At 41.4% G+C, this 6986-nt stretch overlaps 1 pseudogene; it reads left to right on the top strand.

The window, feature by feature from the left end:
• Positions 1 to 1286: 1286 nt before the first annotated feature.
• On the top strand, positions 1287 to 4840 carry LOC129516485 (asparagine synthetase [glutamine-hydrolyzing]-like; annotated as a pseudogene).
• Positions 4841 to 6986: the final 2146 nt, after the last annotated feature.

Genomic DNA, 6986 nt, shown 5'->3' with positions numbered 1-6986 from the left:
TGTATGGCTGAGTATAATGTGGGATGGGAAAAAGACTAGAGATTGAATATAGGAACCTAGTATATAACAGGGCTTTGGACGTAAGTTATTCCATTTTTTACTCAAGTCAAGGCTTGTAATGGAACACCTCATCTGCCCAATGAGTTGACTCCGAAAGAGTCAGAGGGGAAATAACAATTATCAGGAAAGTGGTTTCACAAAGGTGAAAGCAGGACTTCCTTGGTACTCTGTTAGATACCTCTGCTGCAGGAGATAGCTGTACTCCAGGTTAACTTGAGGCTTGGAATAACAGAGTATATAAACCAAATGGAATAACATAGTATATAAATAAAGGAAGTATAGGAGAAGAGGAAAAGCTTACTTCTTTTTTCAAACCCTTCCAGTTCCTCTTCAGCTCAGAAAACAAAGAGACTATGTAGGACCAGCAGCAATCTTATGTTAATAATGCTCAGCCATCTCTCTGTTGGCACCATCATCTAAGCCTCTTCTGGGACTCTTGAGTTACCACAGATTAGCAAAATAAAAGGCCTCCTCTTCCAAAAGTTAACCTAGTACCCTTATTCTTAAAATGTATACATATAATAGGGTACTATACCTATAAAAGGAATAAGGAAAATCTCTATATACAACAATGGAGTGATTAACAGGATATATCGTTGAAAGAAAGAAATCAAGACAGAGGTGCATGGCTGATTGGTTGGTAGAGCCTGCAACTCTTACATCTGGAGGTTTTGAGTACAAGCCCCACATTAGGTATAGAGCCTTTTTTTTTTTAAGAGTTTATTTATTTATTAATGAGAGACACAGAGAGAGAGAGAGAGAGAGAGGCAGAGACACAGAGATAGAAGCAGGCTCCATGCAGGGAGCCTGATGTGGGACTCGATCCTGGGACTCCAGGATCACTCCCTGGGTCAAAGGCAGGTGCTAAACCGCTGAGCCACCGAGGGATCCCCCTATAGAGCCTTCTTTAAAAAAAAAAAGAGGGGTGCCTATGTGGCTCAGTGATTGAGAGTCTACCTTTGGCTCAGGGCATAATCCTGGGGTCCTGTGATCAAGTCCTATATCGAGCTCCCCACAGGGAGCCTGCTTCTCCCTCTGCCTATGTCTTTGTCTCTCTTTCCGTGTCTCTCACAAATAAATAAATAAAATATTTAAAATAAATAAATGAATAAATGATTTTTAAAAAGGAATAAATCAAGGTAGAAAGTATGTATAGTATGCTACCATTTATCTAAGAAAGGAGGACTACAGATATAAATACATAGATAATGCTTATATTAAAAACAATGGAGATAATCCATAGCCCTTGCCTCCATTCCTGCTGCCAGTCTGACCTGCTCACGTCCAGAGAGCCAGTAGCTCTACTGTGCCATATGTGGCATTTGTGCCCCTTTGGCGGTGACAAGTGGCTCTCCAATCAGTGTTGGAGTGCTTTGAAATCACACACAGAGGTCCAGATTCATCTCATCTTCAGAATGTCAACAGGTAAATGAACTGCTGCTTTGGATTTTACTGGTTGGCAGTGGTTGACCAAATGTTTGGAATGCAGCCAATTTAGGCAAAGAAACATCCTTACTTGTGGCTCTATTACAATGGTGAAACCTATAACCACAAGGAGATGAAACACATCTTTTGAATTTAATTACCCTTTAATTCTCCTTTTGAATTTATTTTGAATTTAATTACCATATCAAAATTAATGGTGAGATCATCCCTCATTGTTATGACAAAGGAGGAACAGAACAAATGATCTGTATGTTGGATGGGGTGCTTGCATTTATTTTATAAATATTTTACACCAATTAGAAAGTGTTCCTGGGCACAGACACCTGTGGAGTCAGGCCTTTGTATAAAGCCATGACAGAAGATCAATTTTTGACTGTATATTTAGAAACTAAAGGTCTTGTTAACCTGAAGTACATCACAACTTCTTTATCAAAATGGAGCCTTTCTGGATACCTGCATGGCTCAGCCAGTTGCGTGTCTGCCTTCAGCTCAGGTCATGATCCCAGGGTCCAGAGATCAAGCCCCACATTGGGCTCCCCGCTCAGTGGGGAGCCTGCTTCTCCTTTTCCCTCTGCAGCTCCTCCTGCTTGTGCATGCTCTTTCTCTCTCTGTCAAATAAATAAGTAAAATGTTTATTTATTTATTTTAAAATATTTTATTTATTTATTCATGACAGGCGCACAGAAAGAGGCAGAGACACAGGCAGAGGGAGAAGCAGGCTCCCTGCAAGGAGCCTGGTGTGGGACTTGATCCCAGGACTCCAGGATCACGACCTGAGCCAAAGGCAGACCCCAACCACTGAGCTACCCAGGTGCCTCTACAATCTTTTTTTAAAACATAGAGCCTTAAAAAAAAATAGAGCCTTTTCAAAAAAAAATAGTGGAGCCTTTTCTTTTAGGACACTATCAAATTTTGGACTTAAAGTCAAGTGACAAAGTTGCATCAGTGAAAATGGATAAATATCATCACTGTAGAGATGAATATCTGCATGCCCTCTACAGCAGTGTAGAGACTCCCCTACTCCCAGGTCTTGACATAGAACTTGTGGAGAGAAGGTGAGGAGAATTAGAGACAGCAAGTATAGACAATTTTTTTTTTGAGATTTTATTTCTTTGACACAGAGAGAGAGAGAGAGACAGAGACAGAGACAGAGAGAACAAGCAGGAAGAATAGCAGAGGAAGAAGAAGCAGGCTCCTTGCAGAGCAGGGAGCTTGATATGGGGCTCTATCCCGGCACTCTGGGATCATGACCTAAGCGCAAGGCATACACCTAACTGACTAAGCCACCCAGGCACCCCAAGTATAGACAACTCTTTTAAGAACTTTTGCTATAAAGGAGAGAGATAGATGCAAGATGAGAGATAGTACAGTGTCTGTGGATTTGCACATGTTACCAATGGTCCAGTAGAGAGGACAAACTGATGATGCATGAGACAAGAGGAACAATCCTTAAAACTGAAACTCAAGGCAAACCTGTTATAATTCCGCTGTGGTAAAGTAATTAATGTTTGCCTAGGGAAGCAGATTTATTCATGTTCTTTTTATGTTCTTTTTCCTCTTCATGTACATGCCTACTTTTGGATCCTCTTTCTTTCTTTTTTTTTTCAGATCCTTTTTAACAATGCTATTAAGAAATGTTACAGGGCAGCCCGGGTGGCTCAGCAGTTTAGTGCCACCTTTGGCCCAGGGCCTGACCTGGAGACCTGGGATTGAGTCCCATGTCAGGTTCCCTGCATGGAGCCTGCTTCTCCCTCTGCCTGTGTCTCTGCCTCTCTCTCAATCTCTCTCTCTCTCTCTCTCTCTCTCTCTCTCTCTCAATCACATGAATAAATAAATAATATTAAAGAAAGAAAGAAAGAAACAAACAAACAAACAAACATTACATGATAGACAGAAGGACTGGATGCCTTTTCTCACGGGGCTAGGATTCCAGCTTGGTTGCTGTCACCCTATTGAAGTAGCTAAAAGAAGCTCTGGTACTGGGGATCCCTGGTTGGCTCAGCGGTTTAGGGCCTGACTTCAGCTCAGGGAGTGATCCTGGAGTCCCAGGATCGAGTCCCGCATCCAGCTCCCTGCATGGAGCCTGCTTCTCCCTCTGCCTGTGCTTCTGCCTCTCTGTGCCTCTCATGAATAAAAGATAAAATCTTAAAAAAAAAAAAAAAGGAAGCTCTGGTACAGTATGCTCTCCAATCATTTGCAACTGGCATGGAAGACAGTCCCCATTTCCTGGCTGCTGAAAAGATAGCAAATCACTTTGGGAATGAACATCATGAAGTCTTTTTTAACTCTGAGGAAAGCATTCAGATACTGAATGAAGTCATATTTTCCTTAGAAACTTATGACCTTACAACAGTTCACACTTCAGTAGATATGTATTTAACTTCCAAGTACATGTGGAAGAACACAGCAAGGTGAGCTCTGGAGAAGGTTCAGATATACTTCTACAGAGTTACACATATTCTCACGAAAACTTATTTTTCTGTTGTTTTTTTTTTAAGATAGATTTATTCATTCATTCATTCATTCATTCATTCATTCATGAGAGACAGAGACAGGCAGAGACATAGACAGAGAGAGAAGCAGGTTCCTCACAGGGAGCCCAAAGCAGGACTCGATCCCCGGACCTAGGATCACACCCTGAACTGAAGGCAGACGCTCAACTACTGAGCCACCAAGGCATTCCGAAAACTTCTTTTTCTAAAAAATCCAACTTGGGCGAGAAACTTCTGAAGGAACTGTTTGTTTGATGTTGTTCTCCACCTAGATCAAACTACTGCTACCCATGGACTTGAAATGAGAGTCCCTTTCTTGGATCATTGGGATTTTCTTCCTATTACTTGTCTCTGCTACCAGCAATGAAAATTCCAAAGAATGGGATAGAAAAACATCTCCTGAGAGATGATATTCAAAGACTCTAATCTAATCCTTTAAAAGAGTCTCTGGTGACCAACAGAGCCTTCAGTGATGGAGTAACCTCAGTCAATAATTTCTGGTTTAAAATTTTACAGGAATAGGGGCACCTGGCTGGTTCAGACCGTGAGCATGTGACTTTTGATCTCGGGGTTGTGAGTTCAAGCCCCATGTTGGGTTTATTTTTACTTAAAAATAAAATATTTACAAAAAGATTTTACAGGAATATATTGACAGCAGGTTGATGATGCTATGATGGTAACTTCAAGACAAAAATTTCCTTCAGTACTCCTCAAATTTACAAAGATGATTACTACCATTAATCTTTGAATGCTGCTACCCAGACCAGGCTGAACTGCTGACCAGTTATTGGATGCTCAAGTGGATCAATGCCACTGATCCCTTAACAAGCTACCAAAGCTGAGGCACTCTCTAAAGTACAGATCAAAAGTAAAAGTTCCTTCTGTGAAGGGTGGTGGGACTCGGGGCAGGTGGGGACATCCACCCATACATACTTGAGCATGAAAAAAAAAGTCTCAAATCTAAAAAACAAAGGGAAAATAAATCATAAAAATTTTTAAAAGTTGTTACTAATGAGGTTGGAGGAAGAACAGGATAGAGAAGACAGTGATAAAAGCCAGACATGTTTTGTATACTTGAATTTGAAACCACATAAATACTTTACATAGGCCTAAAACAAGATGAAATTTTAGCAACTTCTAAATATCTAAAGGAAAATGAAGCAAATGAACTCACTAAGAATCCTTAATGACCTAACTACTAAATCCGATGCCTTGCTTGAGGGCACGTTCCACTTAACCTGTCTATATAATTTGACATTGTTGATCACTGACTTTTTTTTTTTTTAAGATTTTACCCATTTATTCATGAGAGACACAGAGAGAGAGAGAGAGAGGCAGAGACACAGGCAGTGGGAGAAGCAGGCTCCGTGCAAGGAGCCCGATGCAGGACTTGATCCCGGATCCCAGGATCATACCCTGAGCCAAAAGCAAACGCTCAACCGCTGAGCCACCCAGTCATCCCCATCGACTCATTATTAAAATTCCTCCCTTGGGATCCCTGGGTGGCGCTCTCTCTCTCTCTGTGTGACTATCATAAATAAATAAAAATTTTAAAAAAATTCTCTCCCTCCTTGGCTTTTCTGAGACCACTCTTTCCTGGTTTACTTGATAAATCTCTGATTTCACTTCTTAGTATCCTTCACAGGGCCATCTTCTACCTATGCCTTTATTTATTTTTTATTTTTAAGTTTTTTTTAATTTTTATTTATGATAGTCACACACAGAGAGAGAGAGAGAGAGAGGCAGAGACATAGGCAGAGGGAGAAGCAGGTTCCATGCACCAGGAGCCCGACGTGGGATTCGATCCCGGGTCTCCAGGATCGCGCCCTGGGCCAAAGGCAGGCGCTAAACTGCTGCACCACCCAGGGATCCCTACCTGTGCCTTTAATATAAGTAGTTCCCATTCTTTTTTTTTTTCTTTTTTAAGATTTTATTTTTAAGAAATCTCTGCACCCAAAATGGGGCTCAAACTCACAACTGTGAGATCAAGAGTCTCATGCTCTACAGACTGAGCCAGCAAGGTACCTACCCCCACCTTTTTAAGTAGGCTCCATGCCCAACATGGGATTTGAACTCACAACCCTGAGATCAAGAGCTACATGCGGGGATCCCTGGGTGGCTCAGTGGTTTGGCGCCTGCCTTTGGCCCAGGGTGCGATCCTGGAGTCCCGGGATCGAGTACTGCGTTGGGCCCCCAGCATGGAGCCTGCTTCTCCCACTGCCTGTGTCTCTGCCTCTCTCTCTGTGTGTCTCTCATGAATAAAAGCCTGCTTCTCCCTCCTCCTGTGTCTCTGTCTGCCTCTCTCTCTCTCTCTCTCTTTCTCTCTCTCTCTCATAAATAAATAAATAAATAAATAAATAAATAAATAAATAAATAATTAATTAAATGAATAAAAAAATAAATAAATAAATAAATAAGTCTTTAAAAAAAAAAAGGAGCTACATGCTCTTGGGGTGCCTGGGTGGCTCAGTCAATTAGGCACCTGACTCTTGGTTTCAACTGAGGTCATATTCTTGGGGTCATAAGACCCAACCCCATATTGAGCCCCTAGTAGAGTTCCATGCTCAGGACAGAGTCTGCTTGTCCCTTTCCCTCTGCTCCTCCCCTGCTCGAGCTCACTCGTGCTCTCTAATAAATAAAATCTAAAAAAAAACCAAAAAAAAACCCCTGCATGTTCTAGGCAGTTCTCATTTTCTTTCTTTCTTTCTTTCTTTCTTTCTTTCTTTCTTTCTTTCTTTCTTTCTTTCTTTCTTTCAAGTAATTTCTACACCTAATGCAGGGCTCAAACTTAAAACCCGCATATCAAGAGTTGCACACTCCACCAACTGAGCCAGCCAGGTGCCCCTAGATAGTTCCATTCTTAATTTACTTTTTTTTAAACATTTGCACAGGAACTAGGAGATAGTTCATTTTTTTAATGATTTTATTCATTTATTCATGAGAGACACAGAGAGAGAGAGAGTCAGAGACAAGGCAGAGGGAGAAGCA

This window comes from Nyctereutes procyonoides, unplaced genomic scaffold (assembly GCF_905146905.1).
Source record: "Nyctereutes procyonoides isolate TBG_1078 unplaced genomic scaffold, NYPRO_anot_genome, whole genome shotgun sequence".
Lineage (NCBI taxonomy): Eukaryota > Metazoa > Chordata > Mammalia > Carnivora > Canidae > Nyctereutes > Nyctereutes procyonoides.
Note: the sequence above shows the minus strand (reverse complement) of the source record. Positions and strands in the feature narration are given on the sequence as shown.